The 13,805-nt window shown below is 40.2% G+C and overlaps 1 protein-coding gene across 5 annotated transcripts in view; it reads left to right on the forward strand.

Annotated features, from left to right (window-relative positions):
* Positions 1-13,805, forward strand: part of SSBP3 (single stranded DNA binding protein 3) — a 178,904-nt gene that overhangs the window by 14,298 nt on the left and 150,801 nt on the right. Inside the window, exon 1 of one of the 5 annotated variants that reach the window (XM_088128550.1) lies at positions 1,428-1,601. The exons of the other annotated variants lie outside the window; for them this stretch is intronic. The gene's annotated coding sequence lies outside the window, so the exon portion shown is untranslated. Of the gene's footprint in view, positions 1-1,427; positions 1,602-13,805 lie in introns of those variants that run through there. 5 annotated transcript variants of the gene reach the window in all.

The following is a 13,805-nucleotide window of genomic DNA, read 5'->3' on the forward strand; positions in this document are numbered from 1 at the left end:
AATTTTGACAGTTTCAAATGGAAACAGACGTTACCCCCCACTACCCCCACCTCACAACATGCGGTGCCGATTTGAAAAAACAGAGCAAAATGTAGTTCACTCCACAGAAGCTCCAAAGTTTTGTCTCTAAATTTAGGAACTGTTTCAGTTGGGAAGACCCATAGGTTGTGGTAAGTGCCTTGGAGTTGGGGGGTGGGGGTGTCAGGAAGAAGAGGTTTAATTAAACTCTGCCAAATTAATTAATTAAATTTATGTTGACAATTTGCTTCAAGTGCAATGGAAGATAAGCCTCATTTGATTTTTCTCCCCTTTCCTTCTTTTTGAGGAAGGCCAAGAATAACTGTTTGTATGCTGAAATGTACGATTTGATAAGTCAGTTGCTGGATGTGCTTGTTTGGGGAGAGAGGAAATACATGTGGGAGGCAGAGCTTACATATGAATATGGTAGACTCTCTTGTGGGTGGTGTAAGCTATGCTTCTGATTGCTAGAATACTAACTCAGAAGTGCATATGTGCTCTTGCTGCTATTGATATGGCTTGCTTGTTAGAGGCAAATTGTATGGTTCTTCATCTCTTGTTCACCCTGTTTAAAAATGACTGAACAGCCTTAGCTAACGGATGTGGCGATGCTGGTGACATAGAAGTGAGTCATCTCCCTTCCAGTCTTCCTCTTCTCTCCCCCTTTACTCTACCACTTCTTTTCAGTAGGATTTGAAAAAGAGGCATCTCTGAGAGCATTGTTTGGCTGACTGACTTTAAAGCATTATATTTCAGCAAGGCAAGTACACACCTTTGTACAACATGTGTAAGTCTCTCCTCTCCCCAGTATTTTCCCTCTCACACACACATACAAACCATTTTGCTTCAGGGCAGTGGGACCTGTTACTTTGGCTGTGCTAGTTGTGGGTTGGCCTCTGAGTGCATTTTGTCCTCCTGTGTTGACCCCAGCTCCACCCCTGCAAGAAGAAAAAGAAGTCTGTGAATGTGTGTGTGTGTCTTTAAGCTGCTGACAGATTTGTAGCTCTAGTAAATACAAATCTTGTAAACCTTCATTTCCTTTCTGCAGTCCTTTCAGAGGAACAAAAACTCAAGCAATTCACACACAAAAGCTAGAGAAGACTTCTCTGTACTACTCTTGTGCTCCTATCCCAAGCCCTGCAGCATGGAAAGGGGAGTGCTTTCTTCATGCAGGAGTGGGGAGAAGTAGGAGAAATTGTTCTTTCCCCTTTGGAAAGCTGACAGTTAAGCTTTTGCTTGAACTGGTGCGTTGTCGTGGGTGAATATGAGTATGGCTTTCCTGTTCTCCTGATCATTTCCTTCCTTACCCTGGAAGCTTGGATTTTATCCTACTTTCTTGTAACACATTTTCTGTGTCTCATTTCAATACAACCCTTTTGATTTTCTGATGCACTCCATTTACTTGGTCCTTGAAAACTTAATCTCAAAGGGGGTTGCAGACGTATTTGCTTATATTTCAATAACGGCAGCTTTAAAAAGACAGAGCAATGTAATTATTTGTGCAGAAGCAAGATTCAGGCAATTGCTGCCCTAAAATTGTTGCTTAGTGTTATAAGAGCTTCAGCAGAAGGTTTTGGAGGAAGGTAAGGTTTTCTAATCAGACTTTTGGTGCCTGTGTGGATGTGCCCATGTTATTTTCTTGGCAATGGCATGGAAATGATTTGATGTCGTTTTCTTGTGAGATGTTTCTTGGCTTCCTGGTACAGTCTTATTCCCTGATAGTTGGTGTCATTCAAATATTTACCAGGGCTTTGCTTTACTTAAGGGCCCAGACGAGGTTGGCCAGGTTCTGCAGTCTTCAGGTAGGCAGAAAATATGCAAAACATGGTTTTGCATTCTGGGATGCTTGCTAATAAGGAACTACTAAGAACACTAGATGAGGGAACTGTGCAATTGAACAAAGCTTTGCTTTAAAGACTTTAGAACACAGTATCTAAGATCATTAGGAGCACAAAAGGTAAATCGTAATACATTGTTATGGATGAATAAGCCAACTCTGTTGGTCTGTACTTGAATCTCCTTTATGAAGACTCCATATCAAAGTCATTTTCTGTCAGACAGAACCTTAGCATTTCTACAAAGTGAAATGCAGATATTAAAAGTACCTTGGGGTAACTTATTTGACATTTCTTCTGTGTTAAAAGCAGTGCGGCAAGTAGTTGCTTATCTTCTTAGGGTGAAGTACTATTGGTGAAGGAATGAGGGAGAGTTAGTAGAGTGCCAGTATGCACCTTTGGCAGTCTGATGCCCCCTCCCGCCCCTGGTGTTTTGGGTTCCAAATTTCATCTGCCTGAGCCAGCATGGGGTTGTGAAAGTAGCAGAACCAGAGTATCTGGAGGATGCCACATTGCCTACTGCTATTGTGGTGTATTTGAGAATGAAGTAGTATATATGTGCTTTAATATTTCTGTGTCAGACTGGATATGATGGTAATAACTTCATTTGTTTATGTAAGTTGTGAGAAAGAAAGTGATCAACTAAAACAAAATTGGGTGTAACTTTTACAAGTAAAGATAATTCGCGTCAAATAGACTTGAGTCATGTTTGATTCTGGGTGACCTCATGGACATGGAGTTTCCTTGGAAATAATACGTAAGTGGTTTACCACTGCCTTAGTTCTAATTTATTCTACAATCCTGGGATTCTGTGCAGGTGTCCCATCCAAGTACTGACCAGGTCCAACTCTGCATAGCATTTTGAGGTCATTCAAGTTCAGCCAGCTGGGCTAGGGGCTAAGGAGATCTGGACCTTTCTACTTACCTTGCCTTGGTTCATTAAATGTAACAGATTTATTTCCTCTCACTTCCAACCCCCAGTCTTCTTTCATATCCTTAAACAGAACAGCCACAACAAACACAACTATTCCCACCATTTAGTTTGGTCCTCGGAAGCCAGAGAGAGCAATTAGGAGATTGCTTGAAAAAGCTGTTTTGGGGGTTGCTATATTTTGTATCTTTGAGTAATTCTGATCTGTATGTCCATGTGAAAGAGTTTCTCTTTTTCAAAGCAATGGCTTTATTTTGAAAATCCCACTGTTCTTTTCAGTTCATAAAATAGCAAATTTGGGGGTAAAAGTGACAAGGATGGAAGGGACACCTTCTGCCTAGACAAAATGTGGGCAGCATGCAGATGGTAGTTGTCAAGAGAATTATAACTGGTTTTAAAGAGGTATTGTTTCTCAGGGAGTATCTGTTCCACAATAACTCAGGCTCAAACAGGTTTTCTGTGTGGTCAACCCCCTAGGAAATCCTGCTTAAAGGAGGTGAAAGTATAAGGTGAGTATAAGCCATTATGTATTTTTCAAAACATTTTTAATCATTTAAAATAGCCATTGCCAAAAAAAATGTGGTCATATGCATGAGTTCATCGGGGCTTACTGCCAGGTAAATGACTGGATATCGGATTGGAGCCTCTCATATGCATACGCCTTCCTGGTGTCTGCTGCAACAGCAACTCAGATTCTTAGGACTTGCTTCAGACTTGACTGCAGAAATATAGAGGAGACAGATAAGTGATATGCCACAGTCTTCTTGAATTTGTCAAAGGGTAGATATCTCAAAGAAACATGAAAAGTTGTCTTGCAAGGATCAAACTGTTGGTCCATATTACTTGGTTATGAGACATGGTTACAGAAGTTTCCTTGGACTTTTCATCTGAAAGAAATTTGAATAATCATGCGGCTCTTTATGTAAATCTGCATGCATTTACATAAAATATGTATTTTGGGGGGAAGAATTAATATTGTAGATGTATATGTAATATATCACAATGGATTGCTAGGCATAAAAAAGATACTGGGGGCAGGCTTACAGTCAAAAATGTTATACACCGTGCATATTCGAAATTGGATGGATCTATGGAAACAATTAATAAAGTGTATTTAAATGTCACAGATGGCTAATTCAGTCTAATAATTTTCTATCCAAATAAAATAATTTTTCTGTGGATTTGTGCTGCAATTCCAGATAAGTTTTTAGTCAGTAGCTGTTCTTCAATTACAATTAATTTTTAGCAACTATGGAGAGATCTTGGGGTGGGGGGGGGGGAAATCACACACAAAAGCTGGTTGGCTTCTTCATTAATTCTTCTCTTTCTAAAAATGACAATGTTTGCATCAAAATGTTCCAAAAACTTGACATAAGAGCAGTTGCAAAGCTAGTCAAAGATGGATCAGAGAGGCACCTCCAAATCTTGCCCAGATCCTGTTCCAAGAATTAATAAATTCCATTTGAATTACTATTTTCATCAGTTGCTGTTGTTTGTATGAATTGAATTAATCTTTAAATAAAGCAGTGCGTAGCTCTATTTGAAAAGAGTTAAGATTTCTGGGGCAGTAGTCCCAGCAAAGCTGGCGGGGGGAGGGAAACAGGTAAGACAATTATTTAGAAATGAGAGTTGAAGCAGAGGCATGGGAGGGAAGGATATGTTGGAGGTGGGAATGGAAGAAAAGAAAGGTTGGATAAAAAAAAATGGTAACATGGAAGAGACAGAGAAAACTTTGAAAAATAAATGAAAACTAAGCAGAGAAAAACCACTTAGTACCAGTACAATCAGGAAGGAAGACTTGGATTAATTTGTCTTTAAGGACAGCAACAGACTTTTCATTCTTTTTTCCCTAGCACTCATTTTTCTTTCTCTTCCCCTCTTCTCTGTATGCAACTATACTTAGGGAAAGAAAGCTTCCATTTTCCAAAAGCTGGGAATGGAGGATAGGGCATATTTCCACTGGCACAAGTGGAAGTGTTTTTTAAGGTGAATTGTTGTACAACCTTCCATTGCCACCAGTGTCTATAACCCAGTCTCTGAGTTGCAGATCTGGAGTTCTGGGAATCACAGTCAGGGCTCATGTACCTGGCAACTGCTACCTTAAAAGAGGCTATGGCCTAGTTTATCCATTGCGCTAAGCTATAGTTTATTGAGTTGACTGGATTTGCACAACACGCTAAGCCAAAATCAAACAAAACAGCATCACAGCAGAAGCCATTCTTTACTGCATGAGAACCAAGATATGCTTTTTCTGTTGTGTTTAATACAAAGGCTTTAATTCAGCTACCTACAAACATTACAACCTGTCACTGGTGATGTTTGTAAATATTTGTACAAAAACATTTTAAAAATAATCTTCTGTCCAATTAACCGAGAACGCTGTCTCGATTGATCAAAGGTGTTTAAATGTATTCTTAATCTAAGCAAATTAATTGGGTAAATTGTGCAGTTGTGCCTCTGTAACAACATGGAAAGCTAAAATATCCCTTTTAAAAAAATTCTGCATTTCCCTGGAAGTAAAGTACTGGTGATGGATCAGTGTCCCTCTGTACAGCTTGTTGTCTGTCCGTTTTGTAGTTTCAGTCATCACATATGGAAGGGCAGTGGGAATGGGCTGCAGCATTTAGAAGCAAACTCATTATGTTTGTTTTTAAGAGACAGATGGCAAGCCCAGTAGTTGTGCTGTTGCCATTTACAGCAAATGGCTCCCAGGTCTTCTCATGTAAACACACACACAGGCACGGTGTATGGGTTATCTTGTTGCATTTGTTGACTGTTTGAAAGGAAAGCAGGTTAAATCCTGATATTTTTTTTAAAAACTGGAAGGTTGGCTTCATCCTCAGGGATTTGGAAGTCATCTCTTCTTCCCTCCCCTCTGAGGGTGCAGCTTCTGAGAAGACCTAGGTGAATTTGAAATCAACCACACGCCTTTTCCATGAGTCAGCAAGTCCTTCCTAGCAGCTATGACTGGAGTGAGATTCAGATAACATCTGCCATGACGAGCTGCAAAACCTGTTCCTCAGGTTCTGAGTAAACAGACAACAAACACATGAGTGTATGTTGCAATCAGCCACCAGTATATTTCAGGGAGATGGACAGGCCTTTCAAGTTGGGTTGCAGCTCTGATTATGCCAGTAGCTAATCATAACAACCACAACATGACTGGAGGAGAGATTTTGTCTTACAAACCATCTTGGCTAGTTTTTGGGAGTTCCCAGGATGGCAGACCGTAAGCTCCAAAAGGGAGGATGTGGGTGCAAGAGAAGAGGTTTCCTGTGTCCCCCCCCCCCTTTATTTTCAGCAAGATCTGCACACAAACAACACATGGGCAGATTGGAAAGATGCTGTCTTTTTAAACTGAAGAGCTGTTGGTTTATTGCTACTGTGGGGGGAGGGAAATCCTTTATGGCTGACTTGCTCCCTGGTTAAGCTCTTGAGGCAGCAGGATGGGAGGAGCAAGGAGGAGAAGTAGCCACTGTCCTGATAATACTGTGACATTTTACAGCGAGAGCTTGCTCAGCTTTGTTGGGAGCATTTGCAAGAACAACTTGCTGTTGATTAGGGAAGGAAGATCAACCCTGCAAAGATGATTTGCTTTCCTCTAGGGCTCTGAATACTTGAGTGGGAAGGAGAAGAGCAGTTATTCTTGGAGCATAGGACTCAATGAGAGATGCCCAAGCTTTCTAACACTCCATTCTCTCATGCCCCACTCCTTCCTGCTGTTGAGATGGGAATCCCTTTGGAGTGCAGTGTTCAGAGTGGTGGGCCCAAGGATAAATGGGTCCAGCTTTGAGCTTCAGGGAGCTTAGGGGCTAGTTTGGTATTGGTGTAGTAGTTAAGATGTTGGACTAAGGCCAGAGGGGCCCAGGTTCAGGTTCAGCCTTGGCCATGGAAACTCATTGGGTGACTTTGAACCAGTTGTTCTTTTCCATCTCCCCATCTTACAGGGTTGTGGTGTGGATAACATGAAGGAAGATTCCTATGTCAGCTACTTTGGGCTCCTGAAAAAAAGGCAGCAGAATCTAAATTTCACTAATAAAGCGTGGAGTTGCTTTGGGTCCTTCGTACTACCCAGCAGAAGGCAAATAACATTTGCTACATTTTGACATGTTGTTGTTATGAAGGCTAGGATGTTTCTCCTCATGCTTGCAATCAACCCATACCTAGTATTCTTTTGACTCTTGCCAATGAGCTGCGTGATCTATTTCTTATCCAAATATACATGAATAATCTGCCAGCACACAGGTTTGGGTTTTGCCATCTGCTCCTTGAAGTTTATGGAGTGTATGCTATGGAGTTGGGCAAGAGTTTGCATTTAGCCATTTCATTAAGGTGGCTTTAGACTTGGGGCAGAATAAAGGTTTTGACTGTTAAAAAGGGAAGCTCGCAGTATTCAACACAAAGTGTACATGTAATCTTTCCAAGAGTCTGGGCAAATGTGATGGAATTTCTTTAGTGAAGCCAAAATCATGCTGTCTTGTTAGTGGTTTAGAACACTATTTCTGATAAGAAGGAATCACATTTGTTTTCAGTGCAGTGTAAATGACAGTGACATACAGGCATGATTTTATTTTGACCTGGAGCTTCCGTCTTCAAATATTCAAGGTTTCACTTTGTTACAGTTGTTAAAGTGAGATTTTCTGCTTTTCTCCTTCCATCATTAGATCTGAGCTGCACATAACATTTCTACCAGCCAACCTGTATCCTTTATATTGGTTACATTTTCTAAACATGACCTACCACTTACACTTAATGCTTTATGGTTCAGATTTCTCCCAAGATATGTGCTAAGAATTACTGATTTGATTAAAAGTTTGTGTCAGGTTCAGCCCAAAGAACTCCACGAGACAATGCAAATACAGTTCTGTTGTGTTTATTAGTTCCACCTCAAGACAGAATCTCACCAGACTGAACCCAAGTTCCCAAGCCAGCCAGCCACAACACCGTGAATTCCTTAGGGAGGTGCCAGCCTCACCTTCTTGAACTTTCCACGCTCCTGTTGGGGGCTAAGAACACGCTTATCTCCCTGAGCATGGCCTTCATAAGTCCATTCCATCACAGTAAGGATCACAAACTACAGAAACTAAGCCTCTTGTCTCTTGGGCTGCTTATGACATTTTTGTTTATTTATTTATTTCCTTCGTTTTAGACTCCACAGTGACTCTGGGCAGCTCACAGTTTAAAATAAACAATATAAAATATACAAAAACAACAGTTGGTAGCCCATTCAGCTGCCTCTCCTGTCAGTCCTCAATTTTAGTTGAAATTAATTGAGAAACAGGGACATCTGAGTTGTGTGAAAATCCTGGATTGATGCATATTCCGTGAAGCCTTGAGTTACATGGTTCTAATTACAAATGGCAATGGCATTTTTTTTTTCTGGACGATTGTCTACAGGATGTTATCAGTGAGTCAGTGACTGCTATGTGGAGTTCTTCATTTTTACATGTCGAATGGCTCGGTCTGGAGGTACTTCTGATGACAGTCACTCTGGAAGTAGAATTCCAGAGTCACATATATCTTGATTGTTGTTAGATCTTCAAAAGGATCACCAGACTAATTTACAAAGGAGTTTGTGTATGTGCTGAACATGTGCAAAGTGCCTGTTTCTCATCATCATAGCCAGGATTCATGTAGCTGGGCTTTAAGAGAAGGATTTACAGGAAGAACGTCTAATAACCAAGAATGGCTGAATCAAAGGATTGAATTTTCACTGTTTAAGAAATTAAACACAATCAGTGATAGTGTCTGCGTTCAGCCTCTTTAGGCAGTTATTGGGACTCTATTCCCTTGTCATTGCTCCCACATTTAACCCCACCCTCCTCCATCCCCAACCCCCATTTTATTCAGGAATCCAAGCATCACAAGATGGTTAGGTGTACCTGCATTCTAATTTCCTAGAATGCCCTGACATACTAGTACTCCAGGGAATTATGGAAAATTAAAATGGCAGCTGTTAAGAATTCTTTAGAGCAGAGTTTCTCAACCTTGGCAATTTTTAAGATATGTGGACTTCAACACCCAGAATTCCCCAGCCAGCATGCCAAGGTTGAGAAACACTGCCTTAGAGCATTGCTGACCACTGCCAAGAAACTCTGCCAAGGCCCACCAGTAGAGCTGCTAACAGAAGAGGAAGCCATTGTCTGCCCACAACCTCCTCAAGCCAGCTAACCTTGTTGGTGTTCTTCATAGGTACGAGAATTGTGAGCCAGGAGTCAGTCATTCTGCTGAAGGATACATTTCTCCCTACATGAGAGTAAAAGCAAAAACGTAATCAGAAGAACTCTGTGTGGGATAGATTCAATACAGGATGTCCCAGTGATGTCTTTGAATCTAGTACTATCTAATAAAGCTAGAGCAATAAGAAATAGACAAAAGTGGATATATATTTGTACTGAGTTTGAGATGTCTGGTTGCTTAATCTGAGCCTAAAATACTTGGTTGGGGGCATATTCTCTGTTGCAAGGAATAGATAATCCTATCTGAGGGGGAAAAAACTTACAATGATTATGTGTCATGTACATGCTTATTATTACTGCTGGCGTAATTATTCTTTTCCTTTCCTTAGATCTGAGGGAGCATGACAAAGAATGGAAAATGATATGGCTAGGCTTGGGGAAGGCCTTTCAGCTTCACAATGTAATTATGATTATAGACCACCTTAGTTTTTGTTACCTGGTGCACAAAGAAGTTTGGTAACATTGTTAACCCAAGCCAGCGAGAGCTGGTTTGCTTGGGGAAAATAAAATATGGTGGTGTTTTATAAGCTGCAATATTTATTCTAATTTGATTAAATGTGGCAGCACCAGACTTATGTCCCAGGTTTGATGCATTCCAGTGCTTGCAAGAATTACTTGAAAACCATCATAACCTTTCAGAAAATAATTGAATATATACCACTTCACCCAGGCACATGGTTGCTTTTTTTTCTGATTTTTTTTTTAATGAACTTCTCTGTTAATTTTTGCCTTTATGGTTTTTAGGCATTATTGGTTTTATTAACTTCTTCCACTCTTGTAATTGCTCTAGGACAGTGTTTTTTAAACTTGGCAATTTTAAGATGTGTGGACTGCAACTCCCAGAATTTTCCAACATCTTAAAGTTGCCGAATTTGAAAAAAACTGCTCTAGGAGGAAGAATGATATAAAAATAAAAATGGTTTGCTCTTGATTTGGTGGGTCAGAAGTTGTGCAGGGCTGGCTTAGAAGCTATCGGGGATCTATTTTGGCAATACTTGGAGATTTCTGAACTTTGCACCTGAGGTTTTAGCCCCCTGCAAGTGAGGCTTGTCTGTGAGGGAGCACTCTTCTTAATACCAAGCCTTATATTACACATAAGAGGATTTCAACAGTAACTATAAGCTCTCTGCATTGTGCATAAATACTGCTGTTGTCCACCCAATTATTTAGCTTTAAACCCATTACAGTAGATTGCAGTCCTACAAAGAGCAGGTCTTGCATTTTGTCTGATGCTTCCCAAACAGTGCAAAATTTCACAGTGAAAAATGGTGCCCTATGCTTGTTTGTTATGGGCTTGTGCAAATATAAAATAAATCTTTCTATCTGCATCTTGCTTGCTATTTGGATTCCACAAAAATCTTTTAATTTAATGTCCAGGTTTTGTTCCCATTTGAGAAAAAAATGAAGGTTTGGGGTAAGTTTTGATTTTTACAATAGAGTGGGGAAAGTAACTGATGGATTGAGAAAAGTTTTGTTCTGATCTTCTGGACTTGGCTATCACTTGTACTGTTCCTAATTTATGGAAACTGTCATGAAAAGACTGATGGTTTGTAAAAGTTAACTTGTGTTTCTGTTTTGTCTTTAGAGGTTTCATCTCTCTCTTCTGGAGAGCAGCCCTAGCTGGTTATAGCACTGGTGATAGAAGTTCTGAGGGTACAAATTGAGGTTATTGACACTATAAGTCTTCAGTGTTTTTATATCGGTAGACTTTCTTTTTGGCATATTGATGATTCAGTCCAGGCACAGGTTACAGAACCTACATCTGTATCTGTTTGCTCAAAGGTGGAGTGCCCCAGTGAACCATGGGGTTAGTCAAGCTGCTTAGCATTTACTTGAAGTAATACGGTGCTTCCATTTGCATGGTCAACTTTCAGATAGTTAATGTGATTTGGAAAAAAATGATTTCTAGAATCCTGGTCTTGAGGTAGATTTCTTTTTTTAAAAAAAAAAAACACTTTAATGATTACTTGAGGAGTTAAGTTTTTAAACAATTGAGTTCTGTTACTTAAAGAAAACAATGTAACTTTTGCCATAATTATATTTTTGGAGGCTAGGCATGTATGCATTTGTGAGTTATAAATCTTGTGGTGTTTTATAATATTCCTTGCTCATTTTAAAGAATGAGTATTTAAATCTGAATTTTCTCTTCTGTCTTACCCTCCCTCATTATTTGCTATAATAATATTCCCAATTTAATCCTGTGATTTGTGTGTGGTATGTATTGCTTATTATTAGATGCTCACAAACCAGATCAGGATTGCTAGTTTACCAATAATATAAATAGATACGCACATGCTTCTACATACAGACATATGTGTGTTATTTGGAAAGCAGGTTTGGATATGTTATGAACTTCATAGCTTGCAGAAATTCATGTGTTTTTGGATGTGTTCCCTGGGACTGAAGGAGATAATTAACAAGCTGGTTTGGCAACTCTCTTGAAGGTAATGCTGAAGTGGCTTGTGCAAAGGAAGGTGTGTACATGAACACTGACAGCTTGGAACATGATTTAACTTTTTTTAATGGATTCTGAAATTCAGTCCTGAACAGAAAACCCTTTTCAGGATGTGTGAGAAGGGATGCATCTTTTAATCCTAGGCCAGAGCTCTGTACAAGTAGCTGCCCCATCTTTTCATACAGTGCGCTCTACAAAGAGAGAGAGAAGAGATACATTCTGAACATGATTTGAGGGCACCCTTTTACCGTGTCAGAATGTAGAGAGTTGTAATTTTTTACCATGATTTATGGTAAGGATCTAGGGATGCTGTGCTTTTAAGAAAGCCTTGGTTTTAAAATGTATGAAGGGAGGTTAGTGAGGGTGGAAGGGAAATGCTCCATTGGCAGGAAGAAAGTGCATAGGAGGGGAGAGGAGGAGGAGGAGGAGGAGGAGGGACTGTTTGTGTTCCCTGAAGCTGAACAATGGGGAGGTAGCCTCCGCTTGGGGGGATCGACCTAGAGCAGATGCAGGGCAACCAGGCTAGAATGTGGAAGGAGGTGGGGGAGGGCTAATTTGCATAACTGATTGTTGCCCTGGGGATTAAGCAGGGGGGAGGGAGGCAGTGGGAGTACAAAGAAAATACAGAAGGTGAAGAGTATTTTTTTTTTCTCTCTCTCTCTCCTCCCTCCTCCTCCTCCCCCCACCCCAACATACTCGGTCACTTCTCCTGCTGGGTGGTGGCTGTTGTGTGGCAGCTCCGGCCTTGCCCGCTTGCTGACGTGCATGGCTGCTGGGCGCTTCTCATGAGGGTTGCATTCTTATTTCTGCCTCCCTGCCTTCCTCCTCCTCCCCTCAAAAGAGGCAGGAGGTGCATAAGGGGGAGGCTGGGTCTGATTGCCAGGGAATAGGTTTTACCAGCCCCTGATGCCCGCTGTAAAGGCAATGACTAGGCAGCCTGGAAAGTTAAGATAAAGTCCAAAGGCAGACCTCTGGCTGTGTCATAGGCGAACTTTCTGTACAGGCTGAAATGTTTGATCTTGTATGTTGAAAATGAGCTTGACTTGGTTGCGAGGGACCCTCTCTTTCTTTCTCCACTGTGGTGCTGTTCATCTTTTATTTTTGTAAAATGGTTTGCATTTTCGTGCTAATTTGACAAAGATGAGCATAGACGTTTCTCATTTTGAAAGAGTACTGACCTCACACGCCCAAGCGGAGCGTAATTGTAAGCTACCTCAGTTTTATCTGCTATGTTTGCACACACATCCTTCATTGCTAGGATAAAGCATCAGCCAGATCCCTTTAAAAACTTAAATAAAGGCAAACTGTTAATGCCACACATTACGGATGAACACTTAGTTTTCTTCACACCTTAATGCACAGTTTCTGTATTTATTTTAAAGGATGCTTCTGAACTCTAGCTTAGTTGCACAGTGATTCAGGGGAAAATTGCAACCAACAAAACTTTGGTATTGAGATTTTTCATCTATTTGCCTATAAAGCCATTTTTCTCCTAGCATTTGTTCAAAAATGCTAATTTGCTTTAGGGTATGTATAGATGGTACATTATAGAATGCTTTTAGAAAAGCTGGGTCCTGTGCCCTATGGTCCTACTGCAGTATATTTGAAATAATGGTGCTTTTTTTTTTTTTTTTTACAGATTGTATAAAAAATTGTAATGTAAATAGTTAATATATTTATGTTGAGGTACTACACTATAAGAGCAGCAGGAGAATGGCCCCAAATCAACCTTGTCTCTTTTTCTACCCCCTAACGTTGCAGGTTTTCCTTGTCCTGTAAACAGTTGTCACTAAAGTAAATGTGATTTGGGGAACTTATAACAAAACAAGGTGACAATACTTCTGTTTTTCAGATATAGCAGCAACAACTCTGCCTTTGTTCTGATTCCAGTTTGCTATGTAGGGTATTACAGTTCTCTTCACTTTGGTTCAGACTTAATGGTAGAACCCTCTCCATTTCTTGGAAATGCACAGATTCTCCAGCAGCGTTTATAGCTGTGGAATTAATCCTTCTTTTACATAGAAATATCTATGTAAAATGGCATTCCAAAATGATCTGTGACATGCTGCTGTTTTGGGGCTGATTTTGTGTTAGCTTAAACAAGAGCTGTAAGTCATTGTGTCAGCCAATATTTTAGTAACTCTCATGAAATCAAAGTTCCTTACCACATAAATATTTTTGTGGACCTTGGGCTACACTATAGCAGCCCTTATGTTTTTAATCATTTGCATGTGGTCATTGCTAGTCCAGACTGGGCTTCTGACTTGTATAGGAAATCATTGGAAAAAGGCATATTTTGTCATTTGAAAGATTCCTTGCAAATTAAA

This window comes from Python bivittatus, unplaced genomic scaffold, assembly GCF_059951505.1.
Source record: "Python bivittatus isolate LINGU-HERP-01145 unplaced genomic scaffold, Pbiv_v1 ctg000700_np1212, whole genome shotgun sequence".
Taxonomy (NCBI): domain Eukaryota; kingdom Metazoa; phylum Chordata; class Lepidosauria; order Squamata; family Pythonidae; genus Python; species Python bivittatus.